At 37.0% G+C, this 24,093-nt stretch overlaps 1 protein-coding gene across 2 annotated transcripts in view; it reads left to right on the top strand.

Annotated features, from left to right (window-relative positions):
• nlgn1 (neuroligin 1) overlaps positions 1-24,093 on the top strand; it is a 523,587-nt gene that overhangs the window by 345,633 nt on the left and 153,861 nt on the right. The window lies entirely within an intron of this gene.

Here is a 24,093-nt window from a genome sequence, read left to right as displayed (position 1 = left end):
TGTACATCAACTGAGTCTGTCTTTAGCATATTAATGTAGCTCTGCTAAGAAAAAAAAAATCTGTAAAGGATTATGACAGTAGAGCTCTGGGGTGAAATGAAAAAGTGCCAACTACCCAACTAGTGGCAAAAAAATTAATTAAAGAACACAAATGAGCTTATATCCTTGCAATAAGTTTATGGTTCTATACACAAAATGTCAAAACAGGTGATATGGGTGTTGTAGAATTGCTTTACACTTGCCCTGTTGATTCTAATTACAAAAATCATCATGGACAGGAACGTTGCATCATTGATATTATCTCTACGATTATTACTCATTCCCTTCCCTGCATCCACACATGCTACAGTGCAGTGACATCAACATCTATCTTCATTCCTGCAGCCAGGCAAGATCACACCACAGCACAGCTGGTGGCTAATTCAATAATTCGTAGGAAAACGCAAGTACTGGACCCGAAAAACCCGTTTAACCCCTCCCCAGGGCAAGAGGGGATTTACACACTGCCCTTGCAGGCTCATAAATGACCCCACTGGGTCAGGGGGGAGAAGTGATTGAGATTTGAAATCATTTTATGGCCCTAATGAGAGTAATATTCTCTTATGTATGGTAACTGTTCCCTTAAAAGACTGCTGACACTGCATACAGCAGTAGCCACTGTCAGTCCAGTCTTTTTACTGCAGCACTGGACTGCTTGTACAGTATGTGGACATTTAAACTGGTATACATTAAACCAACCAATTTATATTCTTCATTAGTTATTGTCCAGCATATTTTGTTTTGGTTCAGGCTTAGGTTTCCCAGCCTATCACCAATCCTCAGGGAATGAAGTGTTTATGAAACATTAATAAAGAGCTTAATGGATTACCTTGTGGTGCCATTTGCTGCATTGCCTCATGGAATAACATTTGGTCCAGTGTGAAATGGGGTGGGAATAAGCATGGGCCTACGGATACAATATTATATCGGTATCTGGGTTGCCATATGATAATAGTGTGTTTCTTTGTGTTTACTGTACTGCAGGGTTCCCCAATTAGTTTTCACCAAGGGCCAAATTCTGTCAACAATACACAGTAAAGGGCCTAGGTGCTTGTTGTAATGACAATGTGTTTGTGCTACTTTTGTCAGACCTATTAGCATTAACATTATTTTTCTTAAGTATAATATAAAAAAGTATTGCAATAATTTAGTAAATTATTCAGATAATAAAGAAAAGACAATGAGCCAGATGTTCTTTATATATTATTTTTTAATAATAGGCAATGCATCATATTTTTTACTGTACAATGTTGTTCTTACTGTGCACTATTCCATGTGTATTTGTATCACAGTACCTTGTGTTATACTATCCAGGCATTAATCCAGACATAAGAGTAGCTTGCTTCGGGAGTCCGTTTGGAATATACTCTAGCAAAATACCTGTCCAAATATAAATAGGACGTATATTTTGCAATAGTGCTCTTTTCTCTTTTCTCTTCTCACTTGCATAAAAACACAGATTATATACTCCTTAGTATGCATCAACACCATGGAAAGAACATAATGAAACAGTTATGCCAAATTAGGTAATAAATCCTTTACAGTGTTCAATGGAAAAAGATGGCACCATGGATGACAGCCTCTGTGTGGAGCTCTTTAATTCTTTTGCTGTTTTTGTTTATTTGTCCAGTGTTTAGTAATTTTTTTTCCAATCAGTTTTACCAGGGATGAACTTCTGAACATTCGGCTGCATATACTAGACAATATTTTCCCGGTTTTTAACTATTCTGACATTTTGCTGTGCATTTTAGTCGGAGGTGCACATGTTTAAACGTGCTATGGGATGCAAGTGAGGGAAGCGAGCCAGAGCTTTGTTCAGTGCAGCTTTCGAACAGCGCTGCAGAGTATTCACTTAGCCAATCTCCGTTCTCTTCCTAACAAAACGACAAACTATGCAAAACATTACAAACCATTACCGGGCTTTCAGCTGTTCTGAGCGGTTTGCATTGCAGATTTAACGGGGAAAAGGAGAGGCGGTGGAACGTGTTTTTACACCAATGATAGTTGGTGTACATACGTATGTAACAACATTAAAGAAGATGTGCTGGAAGTGCTCTTCATCAACTGTAAGACTTTCTACTCGCTGTGGGAGGTTTCCTCGTTTATTCTGGTGAGTGTTTATATTCCTCCACACGCGTGCATGAACACAGCACTGCAACAGCTGGCTGCTCAGATCACAGACACAGATCAACAACACCCGGACTCACTTATTATTATTATTATTCTGGGAGATTTTAATAAAGCTAACCTCACCTGTGAACTGCCAAAATACAGAGAGCACATTGCATGCCCCACCAGAGACAGAAATACATTGGATCATTGCTATACAACAATAAAGGATGCATATCATTCTGTCCCTAGAGCATCTTTGAGACTCTCTGATCACTGTCTGGTTCATCTTCTTCCAACCTACAGGCAGAAACTAAAAATCAGCTAAACTTGTTGTAAAGACTGTTAATAGATGGACCAATGAAGCAGAGCTGGAACTACAAGCCTGCTTTGGCTGCACTGAATGGAGTGTATTTGAGGCTGCAGACACCGATCTGGACGAGCTCACAGATACTGTGACTTCATATATCAGTTTCTGTGAGGATATGTGCGTTCCTACTAGGAATTATTTAACATACAACAATGACAAACCATGGTTTACAGCAAAACTCAGGCAGCTTCGTCAGGCCAAAGAGGATGCTTACAGATGTGGGGATAAAATATTGTACAATCAGGCCAGGAACACACTGAATAAGGAAATCAGAGTGGATAAAAGAAGCTACTCTGATAAGCTGAAAAACAAGTTTTCCCTGCATCAGTGTGGAGTGGCCTAAAAGACTTTGCTAACTTCAAGACTCCATCCCCTGACACTGTAGGGAACCAACAACTGGCTGACGACTTGAATGTGTTTCACTGTAGATTTGAAAGTCTCACACCCCACGCCTGCTCTAACCTTCACTTCACACAAACATCAACACCTCCTGCAACCACACTGGTCCGCCCTCCTGCTACTCAACCGGCACTTAGGGGTTTTCCTTTACATCAGACTTTGGGGTTCCACTGGCGCACTAGCACTTATGCACATGCACACTTTTCAAAAATATACTGAATAAACGCTACATATGCATTAACGTAAACATACAGTAAAATCTGTGTTCTTCAAAAGAAAGCGTGAATGAGAAAGTGCTGTGGCTGCATTCATTTCTACATGATGTTTCAGAACACCATCTTCTGCAACACCCTCAAGTGAGCAGTTAAATGTAGGTAAACGTGGTTAAAGCATTTACATATATATATATATATATATATATATATATATATATATATATATATATATATATATATATAATATATTGAAGCCTTAGCAAAGTCAAATGATGTCCACACAGCAAACTAACAAGTTACTATGCTTCTAACCACAGGTGGAGAGCTGTAGTTCCAACCACACAATTTCGCAATGCTGTACGGTTTCAGGAAACACCAAATTGTTGAACTGTTTTGGTAATGATGGAACTTGCAACCATAGTTGGCTAATGATGCTCTTGGGAAAAGCACCCTTGTTCAAGGTTGTTTGTTAGGCTGGTTTAAAAAAAGGCTTTGGGAACATTTTAGCTGGTCAGGCTGAAAGACCAGCTGGCCTCCCAGCTAAACCAGTAGAGAACCAGCTTTGCCAGGCTGGGAGATCAGTTTAAACCAGCTAAGACCTGCTAAAACCAGTTAACACCAGCAAACCAGCTTTAATTAAGCAGGGAATTGTAAAATGGTAGATTATTGGTGTTAAAGTACGCTAATATAGTACTATCTCATAATACTTTGAAATATATATTGTTTTCCTCCACCTTTACCGAGCAATGCTGACCGACTGTACATTCTGTATATGCAAATGTAATTTTATTAATCTCAGAAATGGCTATAAGAGTCATTAATTCATGGTTCTTCAATCTCCAGTAGTGACTAATAAGTCTTCTCAAAGTCAGGCTAAGCCACTCATAGTGAGAGAGGAAGAAGAATTTCTCAAGGACACTGGCATATGAAAGGTTTGACTCTGCTGAGGCTCCTTGTGGGATTGTCTGTGGCAAATGTTTCTGGTGCAGAGGGGAAAGAAGCTCTTGGTTGGCAGGACATCAGTCCTGGCCAGTGGACAGATGTTCAAGCTCTCCATAGATTTTCCAGCATCTTCAAGTGCTCTTCTTCAGCATATAGAGGGTATAGTTCAAGTTCCTTCCCCATGCTGCTTATTTCAGCAGCATAATTGGTATCCTGCCACTGTACATCTTAAGAAAGCATCATTATAACATCTGATTTTTTCTGGCAGTCTTCTCAGAGATTGATGATATTAATTCCCACAATTGTAGATTATAATTTTGTGCCAGTGTATGATCAGAATTTTGACATTGGCATCCTTCTAAACCTCTGATTCAGCATTACTTATGTCAATCATTCTGTCAGTCATCTGAAATGAGCATGAGCAAAATGCTGTGAAAAGGAGATACTGTGTCTTTTTTTAGGTTTATACAGGACATGACAAGTGTGAAGTCAAGGCAAATACTGGCCAGTTATCTGCCAGTCATCATTTTATTTGTCAAACATATTATTTTCTTGCCCATTTGCAATGGCAATCTAAGGGATATGACATCAATGATGTCTTTTGTTTCCACTGAGACATCCCTTAGGCTCTTTGTGACAATTCCGAGATTATTTTCATGTTCCACCGCTTGAAACAGTCATGTTGTATTCTGTTTACGCAGTCCTTTGCATTTGAAAACAAGCTACTCCATAATTTGTCAGCCGTCAGTGTTTTTTTTCTTTTCTGTTTTTGTATTCTGCTGTGATTGTTGACACATGAATAGCTGTTTTCTGAGACAGAACGCAAGCCAAAATTTTGCCTATATGAGTAAATCCAAACCTACATGTTCAGACAAGCTAATATTCCGCATGCATCTTTTTCCCATTGACTGGTAGTTGTCCTGATTTAACGAGAGCCTATATACTTGATTCATGCTTAACTTGCAACAAAAAACACATTTTATTACTTTTAGTAATCCAGTTATGTGCATATCCTAGTATGCCGTACCTAACCTTAGGGAGCAGATCCACCACCAGAAATGTCCAAGATAATTGATTTTTATACTTGAAAGCCTTGTAAGATATTAATTCAAATCACATGCCTTACCCATAATATTAACTACATGTGAATTTTTCTTCTGTTGGCATCATCACTAAAGAATAAAATGAAGTCTTTATCAAGCTTTTTTTCTGCCCCTGCTGTGGTTGCTGTCACAGCGGTGCATATTTTCAGAGGCTAAGAGTACAAATATAGTGACAGTTATAGTCGTCTCCATGCAAACCTTGGCAACTCACGTCAGCTTTATGGTAAAAACTGTTTGTAACCAACCAGGGATGGATCACTTCTCAACACAGACGACCTCATAAAGTGCTTAATATCATACAGTTTCCTGTGCACAAAGCTCCCATTGATGTTTATTATGTAAATCACAAGCTTTTCATGTAGGATTGACTCATAAAGCTTTGCTTCCATTTGTACTGTGTGTCATTTTCAACAAAATAGGTTCTATTCTGTAGGCACATGGGTCATCATTTTATTTATTTCTGTGTAAATCGTCTAGCGATCAAGAACTTATCTTTTTATTTTAGCTTGAGGGTTTTATAAAATTTTTAATGGATAGTACATTCTGGTAAAATTATACGATTAACAAATGTACTGAACTGAGGAGTATAATCAATGAAGCAGGAGTTGTTTTGCCATAGATATGCTTCTGCAATTCATTATCATTAACATAATTCATGAGAGAGAGAAAGCGAGCAGAACAGCACTGGCTTGTTTCTAGTAGGAAGAAATCAAACCCAGTCTAATAGTAATCGCAGACACCGAGACAGCAATAACACAGGGAATCGCTGGGCAGAAATTCAGTGATCTTTGTCGAACCATTCTCCATGCCTCCTTTCTCTCTTGTGCATTTCATCAGTCAGGCCCTCTTGGTTTATGTGTTTTTTAATGTAATTTCTCCACACAAATGTAACCGTGAAAGATTGTTTTCATTAGCATGCGACAGTAACGGGAATATTTAAACAGATGACCAGGTTTCAATTACATGCCCTTGTCACTGAGACAGAATTGTACCATGCAGCCAAATCAGGCGATTTAAACTTTTTATTATCATCTTGAACAGGTTATGAAGAGCCCTGTTAAGCAAAATAGGTGAGATATAATTTTATATAAATAAAACGAAATATAAGAGGAAACAAATATTCAACTTGGGTGTTCAACTTCTGTTTCATTGACATTATATAACAAACATTTTATAATGCTTAACAGATAATTAGTTTATGCTTATTCAAATAGTTAGAAATATGAGATAATGCACTTGTCAGTGTTTACTAATACATTTAACTAACATTAACTAATGATCGGTTAACTATTAAGTCATGAAAATTCAACTACTTACAATTACACCTCAGCTTTGTGTCAGAGATCTGTTGGACTGCTCATTATGCATCTTATTAAAACACTACTTGCAAAATAAATAAATACATGGACATGAAACATTGATTTGAAGTTGGAATTATTTTATTAGCTTACTTGTAGGGATCACACAGTAATCCAAGAAACAGGAAAGTTGGCTCATAATATTCGGATGAGCGGTCTGATACGTGGATTTGCAGTTGTTACTGAGAAATAACAGACCGCTAGGTGGCTCCATTAACCAGTCAGAATAGAGTAATTTCGAGATCTGTGTAATAAGTAATGCTAGTTAATTTAATTAGTTAACATTAACAAGTGCATCTCTTATTTCAAACTATTTGAATATGCATTGACTGTACATTGACTATACATTGACTTATGATCTGTTAAGCATTATATCACTTATTAATGATCTATTAAGGAAAGTTACTATAAATTGTTACCAAAACGGTAGACTGATTTTCCCTTGTCCAGCTTTTCATTACTAATGAAATGTAACTTTTTTCTTTTCTTTTTTTTTTGAATAATGCGAAGTGATTGGATTTGAATTAGTGATTGGAGATTTCTAAATTGTTAGGTATTTATAGAATGAGACTGATACCGTGGTTCCTCTTCTTCTCTTCTTCAAAGTTCCAATACATTATTTCAGCATTGAAACAGAACCTTGTTTGTTTTGCAAAAAGATTACTACTCTTACCTCATGCCCAACTAAACTCTAATGCTTGTTGCATATGGCAAACCAAAGCAGTGAGTACACAAAACTGCCAAGTAACTATAGTAACAGGCTGTGATTTTGCCACGTGACAGAGCCGCAGCTCTATGCAGAAAATAAAATGATTCCTGGGTTACGCTATTGAATTGTTACTTTAATAACGGCCATAAATAATATTTTTTTTTATCAAGAGTTGGCCATTGAGAATTATTGAGAACTTACAAGAGGGAACACATTACTTGTAAATGGTGATTAATCTAAACGAAAGTGAACACAAACCCCAAAATGTAGCTATAAACTGCTTCAATCATCTGGATAGATTCAGTTTCAATAAATAGAAAGTCTGTTTGTGTACTTTTCACTGCATTTGGTACTTGCATCAAGCTCTACAAATGTCTTGTTTTAAACAGTTGTTAAGTAGTTTGCTCCAGCATTTCACATTGCTTCATAAATATTACAAAAAATTATGCAGTTAAATATGTTTGTAGTACTGTAGATTTTTGCAAACTGTTCTGTTCAGTGCTCAACACTGAGCAAAAATTAACTCAGCATCAAAGCTCTTGCCTCACTGTCACTTCTGGAACGCACTTGAAACACAGCAAATCATACACCCAATGCAGCCGAAGGAGACTAAAAAGAACTCTCAATGACCTTTTGTATAATTTAATTGTGTAATTGAGAAGTCCTTTTTAATTAAACAATTTAAACACTTCATTCAAACTATTTATTTTGTGCATATGGAAATTAATTAACAAATGTATAAATGTATGCACATATTAATGAATACATAGCCGACTTCATTTCAATCTACCTTTGCAATGCGCCTGAAACTGAACGGCTGCATGTGCATTTCTACATTTGCGCTGATGACAAATTAAGGGCAGGGATGGTGTGACATGTTTGCGATTCTTTTTCACTGAGTGGATTTGGGATGCTGATGGCTGTAAGCCTGATGGATAGAGTTGTAATGAATGAAAGGTGAATTAGAGGCATGGGCTTACCGTCATAACCCGGCAAGACTAATCAGGGGCTCACCGACTCATTTTCCAGTCCTTCATTCCAATTCAGAGAATGCAATCCAAAGATAGATGTGCCTCAATTACATTGGAATAGATCAAATTTCACACCCATTCATTTGCTGGCAATGTGGTGCATGATAAACATTGTATTGCTTCATTAATAACCAGACGTCACCCTCATTAGACCCCTTTTGAGCTTGACTAACAGGAGGAATCATTAGTCAAAACTAATATTAACAGGTACATCCGATTTTCATACCTCCCACCTTATTAACAGAGAGCCTACCCAAGTGGTCATTAATCACCTGCTGCTGAATAAGTCATGTATGAATATATGCACACACACACACCTACTGCCATATTCCCTGACAATGTCTAAAACAGAAACAGCATATGCTGCAGAGAACACAAATAATACAAACATATTTGCATGTTGCTACTAGCATTCATGCGGCAGTGGATAATGACGTGGAATTTACTGCCAAAGCCACTCTAGAGTTTGCATGCCGACTTGAGTAGAGCGGGGCGGAGCATGCACCCTGTGCCATGCAGGCTAGCTGACATGGGTGATCTTTTAGCAGCCAAAAAGAGCTTTCCTTTGCCCGTTTGGGCCTTCAAATGGCCAAAAGCAAGGGCTGGGTGATTGACAGGTGGGCACTAGGGCTTAAATCCAAGGGAGTAACTCCAAAGCCTGAGTACACAGCCCGCTGTATTAGGGAGTCCAGTGGAGATGAGCCACTGAGGCAGTGCTGGCCACCCCATAATCCCCTGCAAGTACAGCCAACATTGCTCTTTTAATTTAGTTTACAGCCTAATGGGTTTAGCTGACTGCTGATGGTGAGCAGATCATTATGATCTGAGACAAGGCCCAGTGGTCTGGCTCCCAGGTGATCAAGTTCACTAGAGCTCACTTTACCTCTCAGGGATGAGAGAAAGATAGACCTCTTTCACAGACACAGAGTAAAAAAAGTACACATATTTTCCTCAACCTACTTTTACTTCAGTAAAGACCCTTTCACAGATTTTGCATTCAAGTCATGTTGGATTGATTGATGAGATGAGTGAATGGCACAGCAGTATTGTAACAGACCCTTCACAAACCATGGCCCAAAATGATGAAACTGTGTGCATGTGGAATTTGCAATTTGATTACAAGATATCCAAAAAGGTTGGAGGATGAAGTGCAACATTAACCATTTCACAAACCATAAAGTCAAGAGGAGGGATGCAAACTTACCAGCTAAACCAGTCAAACTTACTGTGTGCCTGAACCAAGTTTAATTAGCTGAAGGTAAAGTTTAGACTTGTTAATAAATCACGACCAAAGATGGACAACTTAAATTTTGTATTTATTTCTCATTAACTCATGCATTTTTATACCTTTAAGACACGAGCATGACTGCTGTGTACATTATCCATTTCCCTTTTTAATATATTACTTTTGGCACCCATTTTTTTTTTCTAGATCAAATAGTTTTACTAAAAATGTATGTCAACATATGTGGACAACGGGACTAAATTGTGGCATTTTAAATAGTAACAAGCTATAGAAATTCTATAGAATATAATTTTTTATTACGTTTCTTATTATGTTTACAGGAGTATTAGTTATATATGTTTTTGAGATGTTACAGACATTACAGCTGATTTTCTGTAAAGCTGCTTTGGAACAATTTGTATTGATAAGAGCATAAATAAAACACTATACATAAAACTTATTAGACTGAATTTGACTTTTATGTTAAAATGTTTTTTTTTTTCTGCTTTGGCAACAAATCGCAGTCCTGTCTTTGCACTGTCATGTACTGCGATGCTCTCTTGCTCGCTTACTAACTATTTAGTGAATGACTTAACCTCCAGTGTGCTGTCTGTCTGCACTAGTATCAGAAAAGTTCAAAATGCTCCGTATTTTCATCCTAACTCTATATAAAGCCTCTGAAAGTATTTTTTTTTTCCTCAGTGTGAAAATGCACAGTAAATACAGGATTTGTAATGAAAGCCTGGTGCTGTTGTACACATTAGTGTACATTGTATTTAGCGGCATGGCATTTCGCAATATATCACACAATATTTTATAATGGCATATCGGATGAAACTAGAGACACTAATCTTTTGACTCAAATAGGCTTCAGTGTAAAAGGTAAATGTGGTTTCTTACCAGATGTAGTTTTGTTGGTATTTCTCCCACTGACAATCTCATGATAGGCGCCATGTTGTTTTGTCACATGACTCTGTACGTCGAAAGTTTAACACTATACTGACAGCCAAGAGTTCAGTCAGTTTAAATTAATTTAAATTATGGGTTGCATATAGCAAAGTCAAAATACATTGTCCACGCATGTGTCCGTGGGGTCACACAGGGTGAAATGCATATTGTAGACCTTTAGGTCTTCTTTGGTCTAAAAGGCTGCATTTACACAGTCACAAAAAATGATTTTTGACAGATATTTCTGGATATTGTTGCACACGTGTAATACGTTTTATATATGGACATCTGACCTATGCCTAAACACTCGCATCCGATTCTCCTCTTATTTTTGACATTAATATGAAATAATCTGCATTTATAAAACGTTATTCTGAGGGTACGAGGTGTCAAAGCGAGGAGACATTACAAAGATAAAAAGACGTTTGCATAGATCCATATAAAAACAGGTAAAAGCCCTGTGTGTCTATCAGAAAGTTTTACGATACAAGCAATAGTGCAACAGTGGTGCACATCCTTTGCTTTACATTGTGTTGCAGTAGTGCTTAAAAATGTTTCCTATATTTGTCGGTATGAAAAAAAAAGACAAATAGAATTGCCAAATGCGTCCATCTTTTTCCGACCAAAGTCACACATGCTATACTGTATGTCATGATCTTAAGTAGAAACTTCCTAAGAGGACTTGAAGCATCATATAGACAGACTCTTGGATTGTGTGTTGTGATGTCACAATCCTTGTTTATTCATAGCAGACAGCATTGATCAGATCCGAGTGAAAAGCTGAACCTCTGCCCTGTAGGATCGGCTTTACAGCTCTTGGCAATCGGATCATGCAGGTTTTATCTCATTCCTGGAATGTGTGTTGTGATGCCATGTCACAATCCTTGTTTATTCAAAGTAGTCAGCATTGATCAGATCCGAGTGAAAAGCTGGACCTCTGCCCTGTAGGTTCGTCTATGCAGCTCTTGGCAATCGGATCACGCAGGCTTTATCTAATTATCCAACTTTTAGCCCACTGTACAGGAAATGACAACAGTGGAATGGCAGGACAGAAGTCCTGATTATCCAAGAATACACTTTTCTGTCTCGCATACAATGCGGTCTAGTTTCTAAGTGGTCTTTTTTGTGTGCATGTGTGTGTATGTGTGTTAGAGTGTGCAGTACTTCTCTTTTTGTCATCATTACTTGTCTGCCATTAAACAGAGGATGCCAGTGAGCATATTAGCGTCTGCCTGGCTCGGCTGCTCCTGTAAAGGGGGCAGGGGTTGGGCACACTCTAAATTTGTGCTCTTGACTTGAAGAGATTGTTCCTTGCAATTATCAGAGGACCTTTCCAGGGTCAATCAATACAAATGTAACAATCCTGTGTTTTCAGTGTAATGCTGTGACACCACTTGACGGATGATTCTGTCTGTATCGTCCGTAAGTGACTTCATTGGAGAGAGATCCAAAGAGTAGATCATCCTCTTTAGAAGACAAACTCCAGCAAGACACTCTTGTCAGCTCCACGAATGTTTGTTTTCAATTACTTGTGCAATGCTTTGAGCAAACAAATGGCTAACATAGCTGAACAAAAACTGTAAGTTTCACTTGCTCATGATTTTACATTGAAGTTTGTTACATTGGCTCATTCCTCTTGGTGATACTTAGCCCTTTGTTCTACTGTCAAAATGTAAGTTTGTTTTTAAAAGGTTACTGGGTGAAAGCAAGACCAATTGCGGTGCTCAACAGTTAAAGACCCCATGAAACTGCTTGACGAGTTCCTGTGTTGACAAGTTGGGCCGGGAGATATTGAAGTCAGAGCTCCTTCTTTTATATATTTTTCTATTTTAAATAGACACTATCTTTAAGTTTACATTACAGTTGTGAATCATGATTTTCTACTTGCTATTTCTAGTCAGAAGTAGGAGGTATTAGGTGATATACATGTATAAAAATGTATGTCAAATTTTGACATAGTACACTTGCATATAGATGACCTCAAAGCCAACAGATATGGACTACAAGGGTCCAAATTTTGTGTTCATATTGGCTTTAAGCAGCATATTAGCCTTGTGCATAGCACCTTGTGCTATGCTCTATATCATGTGACCATTCGCCCAAAAATTGGACTTCCAAACTCTTTACCGATAGGTAATGCACTCATAACAATGGTCTCTATGTTTACCAGTGCTGCCTACAGCCACAGTTCAAGCTGAGTGCTTGGCATTTCCCATTACTTAGTCTAATTATGCATGCTAATTATTTTCCCATTATGATTACACAGTGGGGTGGCTCTTATCAAAATATAAGTGTTGTTTTTTTTCCCAAATAGTTTTGTGTTAGCTGTTCTTGTCCCGGCCATTGTGATAGTGACTGCAGTTGTTAAGGATTATGGAGTCTTTACTGATATGGCTTTCTAAACCCCCACCTTTATTTTTTTATTCATATTTTTCTCGCTCTCTCTCTCTCTCTCTCTCTCTCTCTGTCAGTGGTGCCCCAGGCCAGGTTGCTTAGTTTAACCATAGCAACTGACTTCCACTATTGTTGCTGTGCAAATCCTGTTACAGGGTACTGTGGATAGCGTTTATGGTGTAGAAGGATTTTAATTCCTATTATGCAGCACCATAGAATTCATGGAGCTTCTGGCTTATTACATCACTCAGGCTAGACTCAGAATACTCTGGTGTTGCTTTTTTCTGCCATCTCATTTTCTAGGCTACATAATACTCGACTGTAAGTTTTACAGTACTGCTGATCTTCCTGCTTTAGTGAATCAATGGAATTTTGTGTGTGCTGATGTTCAGTTTACTTATTACCCAGTCATGTCTAGAAGGTAACTTGCCTGGCAGTCGAAAATCTCATGAGAGTTGCATACAATTTTCACACACTGTGTTTATTGTTTTTATTTGGTGTCCAACAGAAACCCTACACATTCCTCTACCTCAAACCTAACCCTTACCTTAATCCTACCCCTTAATCTAACCCTAACCGAGAACAGGGTCACCTTTTAAAGCTCATTGTGAAGGCTTTCCAGGGTTTCAGACCAAACCAGGAGGGATTAGAAGGGCTTCTATGGTCAAAGTATGCCTAATATGAAGAACAAAAAGTTCTAGAGTACTAGCAGTGACAATTAATATAGATAATCAATTTGACTTACACTGTGATGGCAACTTGATAACCTTCTGTTTTTTTCACCTTATGTGTCAAAGTGAAATCATTCAGCAGCTTTCTGACATTTATTAGACACATTTATTTCACATTGAAATGTGTTAAATAAGCTTACAGGCCTTGTGGCTTAAGTTAATATGAAAATATTAGTGGTCCTTGCTCATGTAAAACTCACCGCCACAATGCTAAGGTGTATTAAGTGGTTGTTAGAAGTTTGCTAAGCATTGCTTGGATGTTATAAGTTGTTTCTATGGTGTTACAAAGAGGCTGTTTACTTGCCCAAGTCAAAGAGGCCACCATAAAGATTCAAAGACACCTTTTTTGATCCACTAAGTGAAATCATATGTCTGATCAATTACAAATGTAAAATCACATCTCTCCTCAATAAGCCACACAATGAGGTATCATTCTTGTCTGTGGCACAAACGACACAATTGTAATAATTTAAGATTAGCTGTTTTTTTCTCTAACCCTAAATTTGAGCAATAGTAATACTGATGCTATGCAAGTCCTCACACTGTAGGTCAGACATGAGTATTTATGGGAAGTCAATCATAAGGGTTTCCTTATGAGAAGATATGCTTTGGCTGGACAGATGAGAGCCTGGTTATCAGCTGTGGATGGCACGCAGAGGTGTCAAAACAATCCAAGCATACAATCCAAAGCTAAAATAAAATGAGTTACATAGAACACTATTTACACATCAGTGCCTATAGGACAGAGGGTCAGAGCTCATTTATAAAAACTAAATAAAAGAGAACAGAAAAATCGATATATTGGTTAGTTTGACTGCCGTAAAAGGACATAAATTAAAAGACCAGAATCCAATAGCAGAGAGAAGAGAGTTCTGCCTACAACTAATGTCAATCAATCTGACTGGAGCCCAACAGAATCCTAAAGCCTTGTTTGTTTATAGATTCTCATAAATATGACCTGGGCTTAGGCACTTCGATTGACCTCCAGGAGGCCTCAATATCTTCCACTGCAGTTCTAATTAAAAGCAGCATGGATCGGCTATCTGTCCCTGATCCGATCCTCATTCATCACGGAGAGAGTTTCCAGATGTGGCTAACACAATTAAAGGTTATGAATATGGCTTTTCCATATTTTATTGCTATATTTCTTGCAGGTGTCAAGTGGGTGGGGTTTCAGAGAGCATGAGCTGTGTTTCCATCTGTATGGGTTCACCCCGAGGACCCAAAGCTTAATCAATGTGAAAGGCCTTTCACACAAACGCACACGCTGTAGCCACTCGCTGGGGCAGCTGATGTTGATAAATGGTCAATGTCACCTGCCTCTCATGGAGGACCACTGTTGGCTAAATCTGCCCCAGAAGCAGTAAGCAAAGCAACAAAAAACAAGTCTTTACTTTGGCATCAACAAGCTCCATTCCACTATCCACAAAGCAATGTCTATTCATTTCAAGGGACAAAAAAACTTGCACTTTAAAAAAAAAAAAACATTCAATTTCTTTCTTTTTCATTTCTGGCTCACTGTACACAAAATACCAAATGAACTAAAAGATAAAGTCCAATATATAGTCATAAAATCTGTCATTAAATCAGAGTGTGTCTGGTCATGTGGTATCTGTGTGTAGTCTGCGATCAAATTGAGTCTTTTGGCAATCTGACCCTGCTATGTCCGATGGGAACCAAGTGACAGACATGTTCATTCACCGTTCAGAGCACTTTGGATACAAGAGCCATTCTAATCAGTCTGGTAATCTGTCCTGCATGTCCAAAAATTCTAGAACTCATTCCGTGATGTTACCTGTCTGCCCCCCCCAAAAATTAATGTGGCTACTTTTTCAACAAGCCTCAAAAGGAAAAACATGAGGGAGAGAATGTGAATGAGACTATTTGAACAAAACAACCATAACTGTCTGGAAAATAAAAAGTTCTCTTGAAAATAATACCTTTAGCTGAATTAAATGAATACATTTAGCTCTCTGGATAAAGTTATGTGTATGAGAGTAGCATTGATGTTAAGGCATATTCACAACAACTCCGACATTTTGGCACGAAAATGTATACATAGAAAGATTAATATCACACGAGTAAGAGTGCGATATGGCCCTACATCAGCACTGATATTGCTTATATACAATAGTTCCATGAACAAGCACATTTAAAAAAAAAATGGAAAAACTGAGTACGGCATAAAAAACGCTTTTGTGCATGGAACAACTTTCTTACGAGATGGATCATTGCTAGTTCAAACCAAATGATGCATCCAAGCCTTCGTTAGTAATGTATGTAGTATGTCACTTTAGAACAAGTATCATGGCTATGGCTGTTTCTTACCCATTACTGAGATGGGTGTTCTAGACATGATATAACAGCATAACTTGCAAACTACCCCCTCATCATGTTGCGGTAGCAGGACACAGTACCAGCACTTTATAAGAGCTGCCGGTGTGAAAGAGAAACAAAACAAAAATCATGGATGACTGACAAGTTCGTATTTTACTAGCTATCACTTAGCTACTTAGCTAGGAGTGTGCTGGGCTGACAAAAAAAAAAGAGTGTGCTGGGCTGACAAAAAAAAAAAAAATACTTACATTATGTATGTTGCACTCTCATTCACAATAGATGAGTAAATATATTTTTGTACCGCAAAGATAGGGTTATTTGATTGCATGCTTTTTATCTGACCTTTATGACACAACCATTTTCAACACTTGAGAGCACACATTGGAACCACAACCATTTTGAACAGTATGTCCTCTCCAATGTGGAAACTCTGGTAAGAGGTAAGTGCCTTGAGATTGTGTAATTAATCAGTCTGTTGTGTCTCTCAGCTGTGATGAGCCTTAACGCTAAAGTTGTTAGTTTAAAGCTATTTCCTAGCTTTAGTAGTGTAGTAGTAATCCGAGCGATCACGTAGTGCTAATGAATTAAAAACACTGACTGACACTCACTCACTTCACATCAATTTACTGGCGTGTATTACACACAAAATGGTCTTTTGCCGTTCTAAAATATGTAATGTCACAAATGTAAAGGTAAAGAGACACATATAGCTCTTAACACATATGCACTGCTCTTACACTTTAGGTTAGAACGGTACGAACACAAGTGGAGTGATACAAACAGTGAAGCATCGGAGTGCTAATGGTGTGAGACCATCAGTTATCATGGGAAGTCTCTCATCTAATCAGATTTGAGGATCGGGACTAACTTTTGTGAATATATATATATATATATATATATATATATATATATATATATATATATATATATATATATATATATATATACAGGGTTGGGAGGGTTACTTTTTAAATGTATTCTGCTACAGATTAAAGAATACATGCTGTTTTTTGATATTTTTACAGGAAAACAATACAAAAATTATTATCAAGAATATGACTTATGCCCTAATATCAAAGGTCTTACTAGAAAAAAAGAAATTTTAATCCAACGTGAATTTTCTTGATAAATAAATTTGATCGTGCCTGGTAACACGTGCATGTAAAATGGCTAGAAATAGCATTTTTAGCTTAGCGTAAAGCTGACAATTTACAAACCGTTCATTTCTATTTCTTCTGCTCCAAACTTACTTCAAACTTCTCTGTCTGCTTGTATGAATGTTACACATCATAAGAAAGTGTTTCACTGCAGTTCAAATGCACTTTGGATCACATCATTTATATGTATAAATGTTTTCCATCTGAAAGGATTAAATATTAAATTAAACAAATGACAATAAAATGCAAAGTAATCTCTTCAGTAATCAAAATACTTTTTGAATGTTACTGTATTCTAATTACCAATTATTCAAATTGTAACTGCAGTGGAATACAATTACTAATATTTTGTATTTTAAATATGCAATCCCTTTACATGTATTTCTTTACTCCCCAACCCTGTATATATATATATATATATATATATATATATATATATATATATATATATACACTCACCTAAAGGATTATTAGGAACACCATACTAATACTGTGTTTGACCCCTTTCAGCCTTCAGAACTGCCTTAATTCTACGTGGCATTGATTCAACAAGGTGCTGAAAGCATTCTTTAGAAATGTTGGCCCATATTGATAGGATAGCATCTTGCAGTTGATGGAGATTTGTGGGATGCACATCCAGGGCACGAAGCTCCTGTTCCACCACATCCCAAAGATGCTCTATTGGGTTGAGATCTGGTGACTGTGGGGGCCATTTTAGTACAGTGAACTCATTGTCATGTTCAAGAAACCAATTTGAAATGATTCGAGCTTTGTGACATGGTGCATTAACCTGCTGGAAGTAGCCATCAGAGGATGGGTACATGGTGGCCATAAAGGGATGGACATGGTCAGAAACAATGCTCAGGTAGGCCGTGGCATTTAATCGATGCCCAATTGGCACTAAGGGACCTAAAGTGTGCCAAGAAAACATCCCCCACACCATTACACCACCACCACTAGCCTGCACAGTCTGAATGTCTCAACAGAAATCGAGACTCATCAAACCAGGCAACATTTTTCCAGTCTTCAACTGTCCAGTTTTGGTGAGCTCTTGCAAATTGTAGCCTCAGTTTCCTATTTGTAGTGGAGATGAGTGGTACCCGGTGGGGTCTTCTGCTGTTGTAGCCCATCCGCCTCAAGGTTGTGCATGTTGTGGCTTTACAAATGCTTTGCTGCATACCTCGGTTGTAACGAGTGGTTATTTCAGGCAAAGTTGCTCTTCTATCAGCTTGAATCAGTCAGCCCATTCTCCTCTGACCTCTAGCATCAACAAGGCATTTTCGCCCACAGGACTGCCGCATACTGGATGTTTTTCCCTTTTCACACCATTCTTTGTAAACCCTAGAAATGGTTGTGCGTGAAAATCCCAGTAACTGAGCAGATTGTGAAATACTCAGACCGGCCCGTCTGGCACCAACAACCATGCCACGCTCAAAATTGCTTAAATCACCTTTCTTTCCCATTCTGACATTCATTTTGGAGTTCAGGAGATTGTCTTGACGAGGACCACACCTCTAAATGCATTGAAGCAACTGCCATGTGATTGGTTGATTAGATAATTGCATTAATGAGAAACTGAATAGGTGTTCCTAATAATACTTTAGGTGAGTGTATATATATATGCATCTTTATGAACTCCACACTTGAGTCTGAAATAGCATACAGTGAAAATGTGTCATTGTTTTTTATTTGTTCGTATACATATGAATTAATTTCATTCAGTTAAATCACTCAGGTATCCAAACTTTTTTTTCCCAAAGTGTGAACAGTTCTGGTTTGCAAAAGCTGTTTGTGAATATATATTTTTTGGTCACATCCTATATATTTCATTCAGGTTTTCAAACTTTTTTAATCCAGTGTAATTAATTTTTGTGCAAAATACTTTTTGTGAATGCATTTCTCTATTTTTCACATCCTAAACAATTAATTAGATATTTTTTTAATTATCGGTAGTTTAGGTGTGTAAAACTTACTGTTTAGTCACGTCAGACCTGGTATGAACAGGCCTTGATAGTTTTTTGAGTCATGCCTGTTATTTATACTGTATGTTTGAATGTGTCCCCTTTCTGCCTTGTTTTTTGCATGTGATTGACCTTATTTGAGGGCTGAGAGGTGCAAAAGGTCTGTGTCTAGAAGGTAACCGTCCGGCAGCCAAAGTCTTGATAAAATCTCATTTGCTCTTACAAATGTTAGGCAATCTTTAAACAACAAAGAGAGGGAGAAGAGAGAGTTGAGGCTCATCAATCTTCTCAGCTCAGCCTCTTCTTTTCTTTTGTGTTTTTATTTGCCCTGTTTCCCTTTTGGCAAAGTCATGGCTGTGTTCTGCCCCATGGAATCCCCTTTCTGGGAAAACTCAGTGACAGTTGAGTATATGTTTGTATATGTTTCTGAGGGTGTTAAAGTGTGTCAGGCACATGTTAAGTGCCCTGTTGAACTGATCTCTGACTTTACAAGGTGCATTCACACTAGAGCTTTTGTTGTGCACTGTCCATTTGGCATAAGTGTTTGGTTCGTTTGGTTGGTGTGAAAGCAGATTTGACATAAACTGGTGCCGTTGATCACAGTTGTGCAGGTGATCTCATGATTATCCGTATGTATTCTTAAGTGAAGTGTAGTTCAGTTTTAACATGATCATAAAATACACATCAAAAGCACCATAAAACAATCATACATGTAATCCATTCTATTTTTGTCTTTTTTTCACTGATCACCATTCACCATAGTGGTTCTAACATTCAAATCACAGACTCACCCTAAATTGATCTCTGATTTGGTCCAACCAATCAAACCAAGTATGAAAACAGCCAGAGTCTGACCAGGTCCCCATTGTGTGTGCTTAGAACACTTACTAAAAGTACAGTAGTATTTTGCCAGTAAATTTGCCAGGATCCAATAGCATCAGATTCCAGTTTTCAGAGTATTCAAATCAAATCTGACTGATATTTTCCATTGTAATGTCCTCATGCACATGTCTTATTATATTCCCACTGAAAGATTTCCAGAGACGGGTATTCTTGTCTAAACTGAATTTTAGTTTGTTTTCATTAGCCACCCAACCACATTGATCTCTGACTTTCATTGTGGCAGACTGGTTTTACTATGCCGTTTAGATCACTACCCTCACCATTTAGTTCACTCTCCATGTAACCTCTCGCTACTGACAGGTTGACATCAATTCCCTCTGACAGATGACAAAATTCAGAATTCATCTTCACCAGGCCCAGGAAAGGACCTTAACAGTGAGTGTTATGGGCTCAAATATATACCCTCTCCAAAAGATGTGAATTTCTCTTGCAAAGTTGCATATGTCGCCAAAGGTGCCTACCGCCGCCACTCAAGCAGGCAGGATTCAGAGATGGGGATGAGCTCAAGTAAACCGGAGCAGAGAATAGCTGCAGAGCTTCAACGGTATCATTTCACAGTCTTGGCAACAAATCTCCCTCCTTTTATGTCTGCGAATGGGGGGCTTATTTTCCCAGGCAGCTTAGGAAAGTATTGTTCAGGGAGGTTACTGTATTATCATGTATGGAGCTCACAGTAGTATTGCCCTATGTATTTTTTGGAGGCAAGAAGAGACATTTACTCATTATGAAAACAGTGTGAGTAAATCCTGGTTTAGGGATTGGGGTGAAATCCATGCAGAGGATGTATAAAGATTTCCAGCCACACTCTTTTGCGGGAATGTACTGGGCTGGAGTAGATACATTAAGACCCCATGCAGTGTTTTTATATATATATATATATATATATATATATATATATATATATATATATATATATATATATAACACTATAAATATATATATAGATAGATAGATATAGATAGATAGATAGACAGACAGACAGACAGACAGACAGACAGACGGATAGATAGATAGATAGAATTAAAATGTTCAATTTCCTTTTAAATGTGACTGATTGCCTGACAAATGGGACAAAAATATCTCCAGCATCAGGATATAGTCCATTGGCATTGTATTCAGGCTGTGTATTATTTTTTCTTTCTTAATTGTCTTTGTTTTTGTTGCATTTTTCTTCAAGCCTTTAACTCTATAATTGCTCATTGTTAATTTATGCTCTGCAATTAGCTTTTAAAAGAAGCTATTTGGAGTTTATTATTATTATTATTATTTTAGTAGTATTAATGCACTGAGGTTCATGGCAATTTATTATGGCACAAACAGTGTTATTTATCTTGTATTTTATATTAAAATAATGAAACAATCATGTTCTGTTGTATTGTTTATTTTTTTTATATTAGAAAAGCTTTGTAAAATGAATTGAATAGCTTCTAGAGTATGACAGTAAGTAGTTATTAGCTTGCACTAACACATTAACATAATATGTCACATCAGTGCTAATTAAAATATTAATTTTATTTCTTTTAATGTTTGTAGCCTTTGTGGTTACTTTAAAAACAATTCAACAAGTTTTTATATGGTGTAATTTAATAGTTTTCTTTACTTATTTTGTGTAGTGTTGTCGTTTGTGAAGTATTGTTATGTTTAAAGTTTTTGAGTGTTTTGTTTCTGGATGACAGTTAGAAGCTTCTATTACATTATACTGTAGATTTAAAGTTTTGTGTTACATCATTTTCAACATATGTGTCCAAAGTACTATTCATTTCTTTAATTAATTATTGGAAAAAATGGTTGCAGGTAGTACCTTTAATTTAATTTGCATAGGGGAGTGAAATCCTACATCTACCACAGAAGTACATCCACAGTAAATGCTCTTACTCAGACTTGTTAGCTGTGAATGTGATTGGTTTCCACTCAGATTGATCTCAAGGAAAATTAAATCTCCTTTAATGTAGTACTAAAGTGACAAAGGAAAAGTCCAATTTCCTGTCTGATATTCAGCTTTATTGAAATAATGATGTAACACTGAATTATTAATGCTGCCCCCCACCCCACACACACACACACACCTACCTAAATGCTTCTGAAGTGGGCCACAAAGGTATTATGTTGAAAAATCTGGCTTAGTCTGCCAGGAAAATTAACCATGCTGTGTTTCATTCATACTGTAGACGTGCAGACTCACACACCTGGCCATACACAGAAAAACACTCACCCACATGTATACACACTTAATTAGAGATGCATTATGCTTGTTAGTGTACCCCAGTGCGATGCCACTTGTGAAATGAAGGGACTGTCAGGCATTTTTTTTTCTTTAGCAGTAATGGAAATCAATGCTCTCCTGTTGCTGACGATGTTTTCATGGGAACGTATCTTTCCCTCTCCACACATGCTGCTGCATTTTTATTGATTTCATTGTCATTGTCATGTTGTACAACTACATTATGTCATATCAATCCATCTTTGCCTTTAATAACATAGAGATTATATTTGCATTAGTGATATGAAAAAAGCAGCCACATGCTGTAATTTGCTATTTACTCGTCCTAATGTGACTCTAAACCCATGTGAGTTCCTGTTTTCTATGGAACACATATGTGGAATAAATTTTTTTTTAAAAAGTTGGCATATTGTGGATTTAAAATTAAGAATGTAAGTATAGATTCTGGCCTTTCAAACTCGAAAAAGGACAAAAACGTAATTTATATGACTCTATCTTTATTTTCAAAGTCGTCTAAAGCCATTCAATCATTTTGTATAATGAACCGAACAAAATGTACATCGTTATTCACTCTCAAATCAAATCTTATTTATAAGTAAAGCTATTAAATCAAATGTGGCACCATGTTGATAACATCAAATCTCATTGATTCTTATCACATCTCGTGACAGAGTATGCAACATGACATCATGACATTTGGTCACAAGATGCTATGAGACCCTTTATGTGAGAGCCATATGTTAGGAGTATATAATGACAGCATGTTAAATGCTTACTTGCAACTATGCATGATTTCAGAACTTTGACAATAAGATTTAGGTCATTTAGGTATTTTTAGTAAATGTGTACTGTTGACACAGTTTGATATATATTCAATAATGCACAAGAGGACATGCTACTTGAAACGGCTACTACAAAATGTAAAAATTAAGAACAAAATATAAGGCTATCCTTCTGCTTGAATATATGATACCTGATATACCCTCCTGAGACCTGAGCATGACTCCTGTCATCATTTTCCATTTTTCTTTTTAATTCGTAACTAGTAGTACCTAATTAATATGAAGAAAAAAAAATTATAATATAAAATTCTAGAGCAAATAATTTCCCTAAAAATGTATGGCAACATATGTGGCCAGCAGGACTAAATTGTACATTTTAAATAATAGCAAGCTATAGAAAGTCCTATTCTTTTTCAAATTGTTTATTATGCTGCCAGGAGTGTTAGTTATTCATGTTTTTGAGATGTTACAGATATTAAATCCGAAATTAGCATAATTAATTCTGATTTAAAGTAATGCTAGCATCATCCTGTCACTACAAACTAGTGGTGTGCCTGAAGCCGAATACCTTATTCGGAAAGGCACGAATAATGACTTCAAAACAAATATTGGATTAATCTGAATAATATAAAAAATATTATTATGACTGATTATACAATAGGGATAAAGCTACAAGCTACTTAATTAGGTTTCTTACTAGATAGTTTTGTTGACATTTCTCCCAAAGACAAACTCAGCTGTGATTGCTTTGTCACATGACTCGGTGTGTCAATTGTTTAATAATTTACTGACAGCCCAGAGTGTCCTGAACTGAGATCAGTCAGTATAAATAAATTTAAATTATGCGTTGTGTATATAGCGAAGCCAAAATTCAATGTCCACGTATGTGTACACAGGGTCACACGAGGATACAGTAACAGAGTGCAGTTATGCAGCAATATAATAATAATTGCCTGGGTACTGTAAATCAATATAGTGAATAAGTGTCATAGCTGTTACTTTATAATAAGGGTAAGCCCGATCAGTGTATTGTTGACCAATCAGCATCCAGGACTGGAATTATAACATGAACATGATCTATATGTTTTATGATAGGAATTTTTTTTTTACTTTCTGAAAGATCAGATTAAAGCTATACACTGAACATTTAATCTAAAAA

This window comes from Xyrauchen texanus, chromosome 32 (genome assembly GCF_025860055.1).
Source record: "Xyrauchen texanus isolate HMW12.3.18 chromosome 32, RBS_HiC_50CHRs, whole genome shotgun sequence".
Lineage (NCBI taxonomy): Eukaryota > Metazoa > Chordata > Actinopteri > Cypriniformes > Catostomidae > Xyrauchen > Xyrauchen texanus.
This window is presented reverse-complemented; position numbering and strand designations above follow the sequence as displayed.